This window comes from Lathamus discolor, chromosome 1 (genome assembly GCF_037157495.1).
Source record: "Lathamus discolor isolate bLatDis1 chromosome 1, bLatDis1.hap1, whole genome shotgun sequence".
Taxonomy (NCBI): Eukaryota; Metazoa; Chordata; class Aves; order Psittaciformes; family Psittacidae; genus Lathamus; species Lathamus discolor.
In genome coordinates this window covers 61,635,007-61,649,485 of record NC_088884.1, presented here as the reverse complement: position 1 = coordinate 61,649,485, position 14,479 = coordinate 61,635,007, and the positions used below count along the sequence as shown (strand labels likewise).

Sequence of the window (14,479 nt, the reverse complement as noted above, 5' to 3'; positions counted from 1 at the left end):
TGACAAATGACAAAGAATTAGGCTGAATGGTTCTTTTCACTTAAGTTTGGACATAAAATTTGCATACCTCTGACTACGTAATTACATTTACAATTAAATTTTCTCTGCAATTTCAAATGGCTAAACAATTCTTCACCATGTTCTAGGTTGGTATTTCAGGGCTGCCCAGATAATGTCCACAGCTATTTCAGAGGCAGCTGGACAGCAGTGGAGGGCAAATACATTCCTAACTATACCACTGATGTTGATGTACACAGCACGTACATACACACACAAATATGTATCTCCTACAAACTTTTAGGAATTATATATGTTACATGAGTCATAAATACATCTGTTCTTCTTGAATAGTAAATATTTTAAATGTTCAATAGCTGCACAAAGGTTAATATTGAGAATGTCAGTAAATGCATTTATGATGACCTTTAGGTCAGTGAAAAACAAAGACCTAATTACAAGGCATGAGGAAACATTACTGAAAATGCAATTTCTCCTATATCATTGTGAGTGGTCTTCATCCAGAAACTGCAGTATTTCACCTGTTTTAAGTGGGGAAAACTGGGGGAGAAAAGGAAAGGCTATCTTACAGACATGATCCAGACCTTAATCATTACACTGACATTACCAGAACAGACTAGACAGAGAAAAGGCAGGCACACGGCTCAAAATGACCACAGGAGCTAGGCTTTGAAGTAATGATCACCACAGGTGGATTAGGATTGTACTACATGAAATAATGCTGTATGGTGAGGAATTACAAAACAATTGCAGATCTACAAAAAGAGTGCAGGGATCAAGTCTAAAAGTAACAGTGAATGTAAACAGATATTACAATAATCTACCCAGAAAATTATCTCACTTGTTATAAGCTATTTGCATGTCTCATTATCCTACTTATAAAAGAAGGAGGGGGGACTGATACATGTAAAATCTACTCTATTTGTTCCCTAGAATCTACTGATAAAAATAAATTTTATTCTGAATTTTGATAAACTTATTAATTAAAGATGAATAATAAATGGAATATTCAAAAGCAAGAGAAAACAAGAAATAAATATTCAGGAAGAATAAACATACTTCATACAACTTCCTCATGGACAGAAGTCTGCTTAGCCCTGACAGTAGAGCCTTGAATCAATGTGGCTGAACTTCAGCCTTTTATAAAAGGGTCACGAGCAGATATACAGGGAGACTTGCAAAAAAAATCACATGGGGGTCAACCACAGAGCAATATTCCTCCCATCAATAATAGATTTCTACCTTGAAGAGTTACTTTGTCACTCTTTCTAGCAAATGCATAGATAGTCTCATTATACTTATTAATCTCATGCAACTTTCACTTATTTTTAGACTAAAAAGGTTCTTTAAGACTACCTGACTAGTTATTTTTCACACAAGCTATATAACCCAACCCAGTCAGTAGTCGCTGCAGTATGACCACAAGATCTGCTTAGCAGGACAACTTGAGTTCATTTCCTAGAGGTCTTTTGCATCCCTCCCAATACACACTCCAGCATCATGGAGAAACAAGGTAAGCTTATGGAAACAAGGTACTTACTATTTAAAAATTCCCTTTAAACAGTGTTACTAATTTTTACTTAGCTTTATTGACTGCCCCTCTGCTTCTGTACTTACAAAAGGGCAAGTGAGAGCACACAATTCACCTCCTCTGTATCATTCATCATTCTGTACACTACTGTCACGTCCTCTTTTATTTGTCTCTTCTTTAAATTAAAACAATCCCTATCTTTCCCATCCCTCCTCAAACAGAAGACTCTCTGTGACTCAATTATTTTCCTTGTCTACCTCCAAATGCCCTTCACTTTGGCTATATCTCTTCTTCAAGATACAAAGAAAAGAACTGACTAGACAGAATGTAATCACACCATGCTTGTAGTGGTGAATTAGAATAACCAGATGCAAATATATTCCCCCTTTTTTTATCTTCTGTAATAGGAAGATCTTGGCCTGTATCTTGACCCTTTTTTGTCCAATATCAACATTAAGAGTTTGAATTTTCTAATAAATGACAAGTTAAGGATGTATGTCTTCTTAAGGATGTATAGCTCTTCTCATATTAAAATTCTGCCAGTTTGGAGAAAGGGACATGTATAATTTCATGAATTTCAATTAATACCACAAAAACTTTCTATAAACTTGAATTTGTACACAGAATTGGAAATGCCACTTTTAAGCCATATGAAATTTCAAGATATTGCTTCATTATATGCTTTTAACTGTCCATAACTTTTACTGTAAAAGTATCTCTCAAACAATATCAGTGACATAAGTTCTCTTACCACACAGACTAGAAGGGAAAACTACCTCAGCCTTCTTGTCCTATAATGGGACTTACTAGCCCAGTGTATTAACAGACTCCTGATGATTTGAGACAGTGCTGATGCATATTCATACGTATTTCACTGTCAGGTTTCATGTGAATTGCAGCCATGTATTTTGAAGCAGTGTGGATTCAGTAATCTTCATTATACTTTACAGTATACATATATTCTTTCTATATATATTCTTTCTATATATATTCTATACTATATATATATTCTTTCAGACAGTGACTGTCTTTTGCTGATGTATGTACAGAGCCTAGCGCAACACAGCTGGGGCTTCCCAACGCTAGCACTAGACAAAAGGATCTGAAGAACAGACTGGGACCTTTTGTGCTGCCAGCAAAAACACACACTGGATACAACCAGAGACTGCTGACCAAGCTGTGGGAACTACGGCAGATTCCAGGAGGGAAACCTGCCTATAGGTGTCAGCAACAGTGCTAGGCAGGTAAGCGCTCATAACTTTCCTTCTGCCTATCTCCACTTACCTTCTTTAGTCTAGACCTTCAGAGAGTAACCTCAGGACAAAGGGTATTTTCTGCTTGCATTGCAGTTCCTATGTGGGATGGATACTCCTACATTGACACAATAGTAAGTACTGCTAATATTTCTGTATTGTCACAGCTACATTGATGAAAGAATGGTGTGGACAGCAATCTCTGAAAGCTCAGATCGGAAGCAGAGGCCCACAGCAAGACACAGAACAGCTTCAGAAATGCTATGTTATTTGGCAACTACAGTGTTTTCTGAAGCTTTACTTTCACGATCCTTCCTTCTCCCTGTAATGAGCTCAAAGGCCCACATGGGCAAAGGGAACTGTATCAACAGACTCCTTGACCAGCACAAAGCTTTTTGTGAGATCAAAGACAGAGCAATGAAAATAACAATGCAGTGACAAACTGTGAGCCTAAAATATGGAAAGCTTATCCAAGATTATAATGCAATCTCGGTGACAATCTGTGACTGGCATGTAAAGGCCATTCAAGCTCTGAATAACATTTTCTTCGTACTTAACTCCTGTGAGGTAGTTATTTCCAAATCCTTCTGGGCAGCTGGAGGACAAGATACTGGATGGGCATGGACAATAGCAACTATAATGAAAAGAATAGCCCCATTTATGTTTATAAACCAAAGCTCAGACATGCATGGCAAGCATCACTGATACAAAAAATAACCATCTCTAGAGCCTGAATTTGCAAAGAGTGCCCCCCCCCCCCCCCAGTTACTTCTGAGGAGAAAACTCTCAGTCATTCACTCACCCATCAACCATGAAGTGACAATATTTTAAATGCCAACACTGTATTTTACTGCTCACAAAGACATGTAGGGAAAAGGAAGCAACATCATACAATGGAACAGTGATTTCCAAAGAGGGGATGTCTAAGGCAGTAGTTAGATGAATAAAGATAATTTGGCTTTCAGTCAGTTCCCGAGGAAGGACTGTTGTTCATCTTTCAAGATACTTACTTAAAAAATTTGGAAAACACTGCAATAAAGCATCAGTACAAAACGTGAAAGATTGAGGACAGACCAAGAATGCTGAAGACATTAATAAAGAAACAGTAGAGAGAAATGACAGAATTACAAGTAATACTCAGTCTAAACTCCTCACACAATATGATTATAAAATCAGATCTGCTAGTCATCTGGGATGCCATATATGATCAGCAGCGCGGAAAACCACAGCAGGCCCATCTTTTGCAATTAACAATATACGGGTTTCCTACAGGCTTTTTGTTTTAGAGTCAAGATTTCCTTGAACAAAAATGCAGTTATTTAAATGTTCTCAAAGAAAAAGTGATTTAAAGCTGTGAATGTTCATGTCATCAGCCTGAAAGTAACTCATTGATTTGGGATACTAGATTGGTTTGCCAAAACACTGATGAACATATGTGTGCGCATGCAGAAAAATTACTGGGAAAAGAGAAAGTAATTCTCCACTTTTCATTATTTCTGTAAACCATAGCCCCCTTCTGTATTTTTACATGAATGTGTTATAACTGGTCGTAACTTGCAAACTGCAAGGGTCTCCTCTGTGGCTCAGTACTCACAGGAGACATGAGGTATAACTCAGTACACAGCTGAGTGGTTGTAAAAACTGCTGATTTCATCAGGCTTTGCTTCAGCCCCGGAAAAGGAGGCTGGGAAATAGGAGGTGGAAACAGCAGGCTGAAACCCCACAAATTCTGAGAGATTTATTTCACTCTTGAGTATTTTCAGACTGCAAACCTGGGTGGTAAAGGTGAGTGTGTATGACTACAGTGGTATAAAGGGATCTACATGGGTGAAGCTTAGTGTCCTGTAAGCAACCAGGGTTTTCACGGGAGTTGGTCTACAGGCAAAGTGTCAAACATGTTAAACCAATTTTCCACAAAAGGTTGATGGAGTATTACTATAAGCTCTCGATAACTGGCTGAGAAACACAAATAAAAACAGTTTCTGTGCTTTGAAACACTTTATATTTACAGTAGTACTATTAAGTAATACAAACACCTAAACCAATAGAAACAAAATTACATAAAAAAAAATATCCTTGACACCAATTGTCTTAAATTTGTTCTTATAGTTGTAAGGCAGCAGTAATGATGTTACCTGATGCTGGAGATACCTGGCACTCATGACAAGGGAAGGGGACTGGGTTAGGCAGCAGTTGGGAGTGTGCTGGGGATTGGGGCTCATTTTGGGGAGGGAGCTGAATGTGTGGTGAGCTTGCAAGCTACAGTACTGCACAGTAACCCCTCTGCCCTTAGACCATGCCCCAGCTGCAGCTCACTAACCAACTCCATGGCGTGCCCCCTCTAACATGTCAGGGCAGAGAACAGCCACTACACAATCCTGGAAGTTCATGAACCGCAGACCTTGGGGAAAGTAAGGCAACAGCTGTTTGTATAGACCTGATGTCCAGTGCATGACACCTGATAGATCTGCTGTGACTTACCTTCATCTCCGCCCTGTCAGTAACCACACATACTGCAGTGTAGGTTGCCATCCCAAAGGCCAGTGGTCGTTCACCAAGGAGAAACAACACAAAATATAACTTGCAGCAAGAGCAGAATAACTGCATTTGTTCAAAGTAGTTTCACCTTGCTGTGCATACTTGTGCAACTGGGGCTCATTTACAGCAGCAATCTCTTCCTCATTTTCCCCCTTCAGTCCCTCGGCTCCTGGAGCCAGGCAGTGTGAGACCTGGCACTACCATACCCCCTCACAAGGGGAAACCCCAGTCATCTCACTGAACACTTTGTTTTCTGCTTAGAGAGTGGGAAATGTTAAAAAGTTGCCTGGGCACTGACAAGAAAAAACCCAAGGATCAAGAAACAACAGCAAAGAGAAAGTCAAGCAAGTAGCAAACAGGATGGTTGACAGACAGAAGAGGTCAGGAGACAGAAAATAAGATCCTCTTCCTTGGCATGCCAGGGCCTTACCACATGTCAGCTCCCTGCCCAAAGGCAAATAAGAACACTAGGAGTGTTCCATCGGTAAACAAGGAGAGAGAGAAAGCAAGGAAAAAGGAAATGTCATCTTAACCATAACTGAGCAGAAATTTTTATTCCAACTGGCTGTACTAACAGTAATAACAACTTCTCAGCTCCCCATGTTCCAATCAAAACTGAATGGTGCTTTCTGCAATACACAGGGCAACTTCCTTTCCAGAAGTCATTACAGTTTTATAGAGCGGCACCTTTGCACTCTACCACAAAGCAATCTGTTAACAAACATTAGGAACAGCAGGGATGGAGCAATGGGAGACTCTCAAATCAAGTATTCATTGATTTCATTTAGATGATTATACTGTACAGAGCAAACCAAAAGGGTTTAGAGTTAATCTTCCCCTGATGGCTTGTGGTACATGAGGAGGGCCCTGGGTGGTCCAGAGGCTTTGGATTCTGTTGCTGGGTCTTCCATGGCCTCATGTAACCTCTGAGACACCACTTCTCCTGCCCAGCCTCCATGTGGTGTACACTACAAATTGTGCATAATAGTTATCTACCCCACAGGGAAGGGAGAAAAGAACCACATTAATATTATCACATAAGAGAAACCACCACAGTTGAGTGATCTCTATCAGTATTATGTTTGCAGACCCCTTAGGAAATTCACTGCTATTTTTGCTGTGGCTTTGGTGTTCTTTTATTCCTGATGAAAGCCAGAAGAAGACAAAATGACTTGCTAATATTTCAATGAGCTTCACTTCCATTTGTCTTCTTTGTAATTGCTTTTGCAGGCAAAGGTTACTTGCAAGAAAAGTAAAATGCATGTGTGGGGAAAGCTCATGACAGATAAAAAGTGTTGCAACAAAACAAAATTGATCCGAGGGGGGTGGGTGTGAAACACCGGCAGGCTTCATCTAAACTGGCATGGGCAGCTGTGCCTAAGAGAGCCAAACCAGCTCAATGCACACACTGGTCACATTTGGATTTATTCATGTACACTAACACTAAACATAGGATGTGGATAGCAGTATGCAATCCAGAGTGTTCCAACAGGATGACTGCTCTTGTAGACTACCTCCTATGATTACTGTAAGCAAAATTTTGGAGAGTACAGGATGGAAGGAAATAAGGAGATGATGGAAGTATCAGACATGATCAGGGGAACGTAACAAGAAAGTTCAATGCAAAAGCAAGAAAGAGCAGAGTAACTGCGAATAATCTTCTTCAGAGCATACAAGGAAGAAGATCCCAGCCACATGCAACTTATACAAAAGGCAGATAAAACATTTCACCCAAAATAAGGCCTTACTGGCATGGACACCAACATTGTACAGACCCAGCCTGAGAAAGACCAAAACCAGCAAGCACATGGATCCCAAATCCGCACAGCATTCACCTCTAAATGCCATACACTTTATATACATACAAAACATATACATACAACACATACACATAAACCTGACATAAGAGAACTGTGAATGACATACCCTTTTCAGGAACTATTAAAATCCTCTTGCTAGCAAGCACTTTACTTTCTAGGTTTCTCTTCTTATTCAGAACAGTGATTCTCTGCAAAATAGCCATCTACTGCTGTCTAATATGTGGCCCTTAAAGAAAAGGAAGGCTAGCACAAACAAAAGGAGGAACTGCTTACAACTCTTATTTTGGGTGCAATGCGGTGAGGGGAACCACAGTTTTAAGTCTTTAGAAGACACTGACTGCGAGCCAACCTCCCTTCCTCAGGCACCAAGAGCAGAGCAGAAAGTTACATGGGTCGATACTTCCAGAATGGGCTCATCCTCTTCCCCAGCATCTACCCAAACTATACAGAAACCAGCTCAGTCTCTGAGACTTGCGTTGCTGGCTCCCTCCTCATGTTTTCCCAAAATTAAGCCTCATCTTGTGTATTTGCAGTTCAGTACCACAGTGTCTTTTGCATATTGACCCCTTAAGCTGGATGCAGTTCACCAATCCAATGTATGATACAACCCTCAGATCTGCTAAGTGCAGGTATGGATTGGAAGACGGCCACTCTATATACGCTGCACTTGTAGAGGCTGGGATTAACCATCAATCTTCAATAAAGTACATTAAAGAGGCTTAAGTCCTCAGTTGCAACTTGGTATCACAGCTCAACCTCCATAATTCAAGCATTTTATTATGGCCATTATAGAATCATAGAATAGTTAGGGTTGGAAAGGACCTCAAGATCATCTAGTTCCAACCCCCTGCCATGGGCAGGGACACCTCACACTAAACCATGTCACCCAAGGCTCTGTCCAACCTGGCCTTGAACACTGCCAGGGATGCAGCACTCAAAACCTCCCTGGGCAACCCATTCCAGTGCCTCACCACCCTAAAAGGAAAGAATTTCCTCCTTATATCCAATCTAAACTTCCCCTGTTTATGTTTTAACCCGTTACCCCTCGTCCTGTCACTACGGTCCCTGACGAAGAGTCCCTCCCCAGCATCCCTATAGGCCCCCTTCAGGTACTGGAATGTGGTCCTCTCAGTTGTCACATTAACAGCAAAGTAAAAAGTCTGTTTCTAACCAATCTTTGTTAGCATCCCACCTCTTCAGCAGGTATTTCCACAAGACACAAAAGCCATAACATGGTCATTCAGGTTCAAAACCATATGAGACTAAAGTAGCAAGTAAACAGCTGAAGCTGCAATCTGTCAAATACACAAAAGACATGCATTTCCTAACCTCTGTAAGGGGTCTGATGTATATTCTTTCCAGGGTACAAAACAGGACAGTTACTGAGTGTGGAGATGGACAGGAACTGAGAGATGTCTCCCTCCAAATAATTACAGTGGTGAGATTTTGCAGCTTTTTCAATCATGCTGTCAAGTGCTTGCCTCACCCTCCAATTAGCAGAGGAAAATGTCTCTAAAATAATCATTTGGAGGCATAGGAACAGAGAGAAGAGAAAGTGAAACAGTGAGAGTTGCTCTTTCCAAGTCTGTATTCTGGCTACTGTCCTCAGGAGCGCACTTTCACCTGGCTCTTATGAAGTTACAGTTCCTGGTGGGAGAGCAAAGGGTAAAAATTTCATCTCTCTCCTCACTAGACATTCACAAATAATGCTGCTCCAGCTAACCAACTGGTGCTCTACAGGCAGACTCATAGAAAGAAGAGGCTGGAAAGACCAAGTTCATTTGAGGCTACCACAGATCATCATTCATAAAACCAATTCTGAAAATCCCTGCCCATACCTAAAAGAAGAGGAACCGTTTCTTTTACCCCAGGTGGATTAGATGCTTATCTAATCTGTCTGAAGGTGTTTCACGCCTGTAAAACTACTGGTAGTCTTAAGTAACTGAGCACCTCACTTTTACTGTGGAAAAGCATAATCAGCCACTAAAACCAAATTTCACACCTGGACAGTTTAATCAGTAACTCTTAAAGGTGCCTCAGAAAAAGTGCAAGGTGGACCTAATTTTCAGTTTTCAGTGCTGTCTTAAGTTAAATAAAGAGGATGGCAACTGAGGTAGCTCTGCCTATTTGTAGATGGCAAATTCAGATCTTGTCTATTCTGGAAATCCCTATGATGACTGAGATACCTAATTAAGTTATGACATCAGAGGACATGAGAGTTAAAACTGAACAACTGTGAGGAACCGACATATTTTGACATTCCGTTTAATGCTCTTTATTTTCGTTAACCTGTAATTACTTCAATGACTACTGAACCACTGAGAATGACAAAAAGGTATGTCTTTGTTAGAGAAGATGTCCCACAGGATTTTAATTAAGGTGTACGATTTCACAATGCAGATATCAGAGGCCTATTAGAACTGCTCTGATAATATTAAGTAAGACCAGACTTCACTTTCATGGTATTTCCAAGGTTACCCTCACTTCCCCTCAAAACAAACAAACGAAACAAATTCCTCCTAGCTAGAGAAAAATGTTTTAGTTGTGCTTTAGATATAAGGAAAAGAGCACTTTGGGTCATGTGAAGGTCACTTCCCATGGAAAAGGCCTAGCTCTGCCTCCAGAGCGAGCTTTCACCTACAGTAGATTATAGCATCTCAACACCTGGTGTACTTCATCTGAACAATGTTAAGTAGCTACATTACATACGTTTCTGAGCAAACAATATGTACACACTGCAGTTGAGGGCAACTGAAATTGCAGTCTACTTTGAAGGCTGACTTTGTAAAGATGGCACTGTGTGGTCCCACATTTATCGTCTCTCTGTGGCTTTTAGATTGGGTATACTCAGTTTACAAGCAAAAAGATTTTTAATTCTACTTCATGCTCCTCCATGCAATTTCAATCAAAAGGCTGTAAGTCGAGCCATGTTCTTTTTCGCCCATATATTATCACTCTTAATGAAGACCGTGTATGCCAAAGGCAAGCAGGGAGCTCTAGGGTAAGACTACGGTTTAAGAGCAGCAAGTCAAGTTCTCTGCTAGTATAAATCAGTATTGCTTGCCTGCTTTCAGGGGAGTCATTCCCATGTAGACCAGCACTTAAGAGCAACAGGTCAAGTTCTCTGTTAGTATAAATCATTATTGCCTGCCTTCTTTCAGGGGAGTCATTCCCATGTAGAGCAGGGTTTAACAGCAACAGGTCAAGTTCTCTGCTAGTATAAATCAGTATTGCTTGCCTTCTTTCAGGGGAGTCATTCCCATGTAGACCAGCTGAGGATACAGCAAAATGAAGACCTGTTCTTAAAGTGGGAAGCTAAGTAACTGCCCTACTGAGGCAGAACCAAAGGAGAACCAAAGTCATTCTCAGCCTGTACTGCTTCAGATAGCAATAACAAGGTAGTGTGTTTCTTACTAATACAGGACTGAAAATAGAGCCTGAGAGCAGAGAATATCTTAAGCAGTATGTTATTGTCCCACAGCCAATTTTCAGAGTAAAACCACAGACTAATGTGAAGATTTCACAATGCAGACATTTGAAAAACAAAGGGTATTTCTTCTAGTGTAACGTTTGGGCCCTGACACCAGTACAACATACTTCCCAATGACAAAAAAATCTTGTAAACCACAAAACACAAGGACACAGGATTACAGAAGTTAAAGATAGAAGAAACCCACAAAGCATAAATATTAAGGCCACCTGCACACTAGTGAAATGCACAGTCGCTACAGCCAAACAGGATATATCCCTCATTAATATTACATATTACAAAACACACATGTATAATAGATACTTGATCTTACCCTGGAGAAGTAGACCCAGAAAAATGAAAATAAGCTAAAACCTTTGTGGTCAGCCTACAGTAAAAAGCTCTAGTCTGAATCTTAGCACCTATTAACAGCCTAAGTCAACAGGATACCAGAGGGAAAACAGAGGTTCCATGTAGATCCCTATCAAAGTCATGACAGGATTCTGAGGTGAATGCTTCCAAGGAGAAGGGGAGAAAACAGAAAACACTGAAGGACAAGTTGCCAAGGTTTTAACCTGAGACCCAAGAGCAGCCACAGACATTTGTTTAATCTTTCAGGTGCTCATTAGTGTCAAGCCCTTGTGGCAGCCTCCATACTGTCTGTCTATAGTATAGCTGGCTGAACATAGAGTTATATACCACCCTAATGAGCTGCAAGGAGGGTGATGTGCGTCATTGGCTTCTGTTTCAATCTTGGCAATCTAAGCGTAAAAGCCTTGCAACAGCTTCTGATTCTGCTGACATTTAATTAGCTGGTGTCATTTTGATGCCATAGCCTGTCTCATCAGGATGATAACTACAAAACAACATGTGGAGCATAAAAGTTCTATGAGAAGTTTCAGGTCTGGCAGCCAAGGATACAAGTCCCCTGACAGTCACTGTTCGTGGGACTGGTCCCCATTAGCCCTTTGTTTTGGCACTGCTATCAGCGAGAGCATCTCTGCTAAGAAGAGAGAAACAAAAAAAACCCCAAACAACCCAAAACTGCAAAACTCAGCACAGCCTTACAAAAAAAATTTACATCCTTTAACTTGAAAAATTCTATCCATCCTGCAGAACAGGAGCATCCCTATTGCACAAACTCACAGCTATTAATCCTGAAGGACAGGTTTATCCTAAAGGATAGGTTTTATCGTTTTCCAGCCTCAAATGTTAGTCTTGTTTATTTAAGTATAGTATAAGTATGTATAGCATTCCCCATTTGCTATCAGGTGCTTGGGAAGACAATCTTCAATAATACCTGCCAATTGCTGCTTGCTCACATCAGCTGCAAAATTTGAAAATGGCCATTGCTACACAAAATGTGACTGATCTATATTTTCACTCAATATAACCAGTGATTATGGTACATCTATTTACACCAGACAAGCTCAAACATTTTTGTATTTTGATCTTTTTTCCAAAATCTTATTCTTATATGCTAAAGACATTGCTTTTTTAGAGTGTACCAGTCAGAGATGTGTAAAAAATTCAAAAGAACCAAGCCGTTTTGTTCATGAACAGAATCAACTCAAAATCTTTGTCAGTAGAACCTAGGCACTACCTTATGTTTTGTAAAGATAGACACTTACAGGACTAATGGGCTACAGCTCTGGTTTTGAGCCAGGCATCTACTTGAGGCAAAGGATGGGCAGAAAGAGATCAGCAAGCTTCAAAATTCATTGAACCAGTGTGATTCCCAGATCTCAGCTCTTCTGGAGGATCCCTGCTGGAGCTGAAAGCTGCTTCCTAACTCTTCCAGAGCAAAAAGCTCTGGGGAACTCACAGGCCCCACAAGGACAGAGAGATCTCTTCTAGGTTAATGTTGTGAGCCAGTAATGGCAATACCCCCATCAAGGTGTTCTTGCAAGACTTTTCCACTTGGCTTCTATCTCTTTTCCATGGTATAACCACGATGTTATCATCTCAGCCAGTTAATGTCCACTGCAGACTACTTGGGGTTGTAATTGGTTCCAGGTGTTTCTTTGCTGTGTCTTACAGAAAGTGCTTGTCAATGCACAGTATTAAGTAATTAATTTCTGCCTTCTTCATCAACACTAGTTTTTAAATGGTCAAATTTCACCCTAAATTTAACCCCGACCACTATCATCACTTCTTGCAGAATACTGTTTTGTCTGCCTGGGACAAACCCAGTTCAGAAAGCTTTGGATTCTCATATGAAAGGACAAGTTACATGTAGTGATCCTACATCACATTTGGAGGCACAGAATCACAGTGTTACATCTCATGTACATTGAACTATAGAAAATCTGCACGCATCATTTTAAGCAAGCCTTTGCCATAGAATCCCTTGCCCTGACTTGAATTATATGCAAGAATTCATATTTACTTTATAGTGTATGATTTAATAGATGTATTTTATTTTATGCACGCACACACAAACACAAAGGAAAAGGAGGACCAAAGTCTAAGTTCCTCTGTCCAAATGTTAAAATACAGCTAACTGAAGAAAAGCCAGCAGCTGCTCCAAGCTAAACACAAAAAATAACTACCCACAAAAAACCTTAAACCTTACAATACCTCCCTCACACGCTTGTATCTATTATCTTACGAAATCTCTTCTTGCCCTAACAATCAATAATATTAGCAGCACAGGAAAGTTTATTTGAAATATATACATTAGCATGATCTCTTTAAAAGATTCTCGGAGTACTGTGTGCTCAGTGATTATGCATTCTCAACTGCAATACTGACTAAATGCCAATTTTCTTCATTAGTAAAGTAGCTAGGATTGAGTGAGCATAGAAGGAAGCCCAGTGTTTGCAGCTAAAGTAAAGCACTGGGCATCTCGCAGGCTGTATTCACTTCCCATGACAGCTAATGACTTGCTGTTTATACCTGCTTCTGGCTTTGTGTCTTTACCTGCAATAGTGGGCAATAACCACCTACTTTAAGAGAAGGGGAAACAAGATTAACAGAAGTTTTAACTGGTCCAAAATCCTATAGACGGAAGATAAATTCATTAAAAATTTCTGAAACCACTATTATTATTGTCACTTATTTGTTCTGCTCTTGCAGAACAAATAAATTGTTCTTTATTTTTGTTTATAAGAGTCCCATAACCATATAGTCCTAGGCATAGATTTGATGTGGTCCCAGTCCTTGCTGTACTCAAACCTGATGGATACATACAATGACATGCTAAACAGAAATCCAGAGAAACAAAAGGCTTTGTGCTTTAGAACATAACACAATTGGATAGCTGATTTTTTTAAAACTGATTTTAGTTTCTCCTTAATGAATGTATCATCATATCCAAGTCTCATTATCAAACCAGTCCTATTTGAAATGTCAAAACCAGCAACTTTTAAAAAATATCCTGTAGCGTATCCTTATTCCCAAACTACAAATCCATGCCTTCACTTACTACCATTATATTTGCCTAGTTAGAAAATACTCTTCATGTGTGTACACTAATAAGCAATATACTGCATGAAGTAAACATGGCAATAAGACATCAGCTTGATAAAGCTTGTTAATTTCGATAAATCTTGATTCTGCTAGTTTAAAAAATAACAAATATATAAGGCTGAATAACTTTATTTTGCTCAGTCCACTTAAAATTTACACTAGAGAGGAAAGAGTACGACTTGCTCATGATGTCCAACTGCTATGGTATGCTTAGTAGTACCTGCAGCAAGAATCTTACAATTCACAGCAATTCCTACCTCTTTTCCCTTGGTTTATTTCAAGAGCTTATATATGGAACAACACTTCCAACTGGTTTAGTCTATCAGAAGATAGCCTAGTTCAAGCCTGTGCTCATTTGTGCTGTATATCTGCATTGATA

At 39.9% G+C, this 14,479-nt stretch overlaps 1 protein-coding gene across 3 annotated transcripts in view; it reads right to left on the bottom strand.

Moving 5' to 3' along the window:
• ITPR2 (inositol 1,4,5-trisphosphate receptor type 2) overlaps positions 1 to 14,479 on the bottom strand; it is a 261,899-nt gene that overhangs the window by 48,885 nt on the left and 198,535 nt on the right. The window lies entirely within an intron of this gene.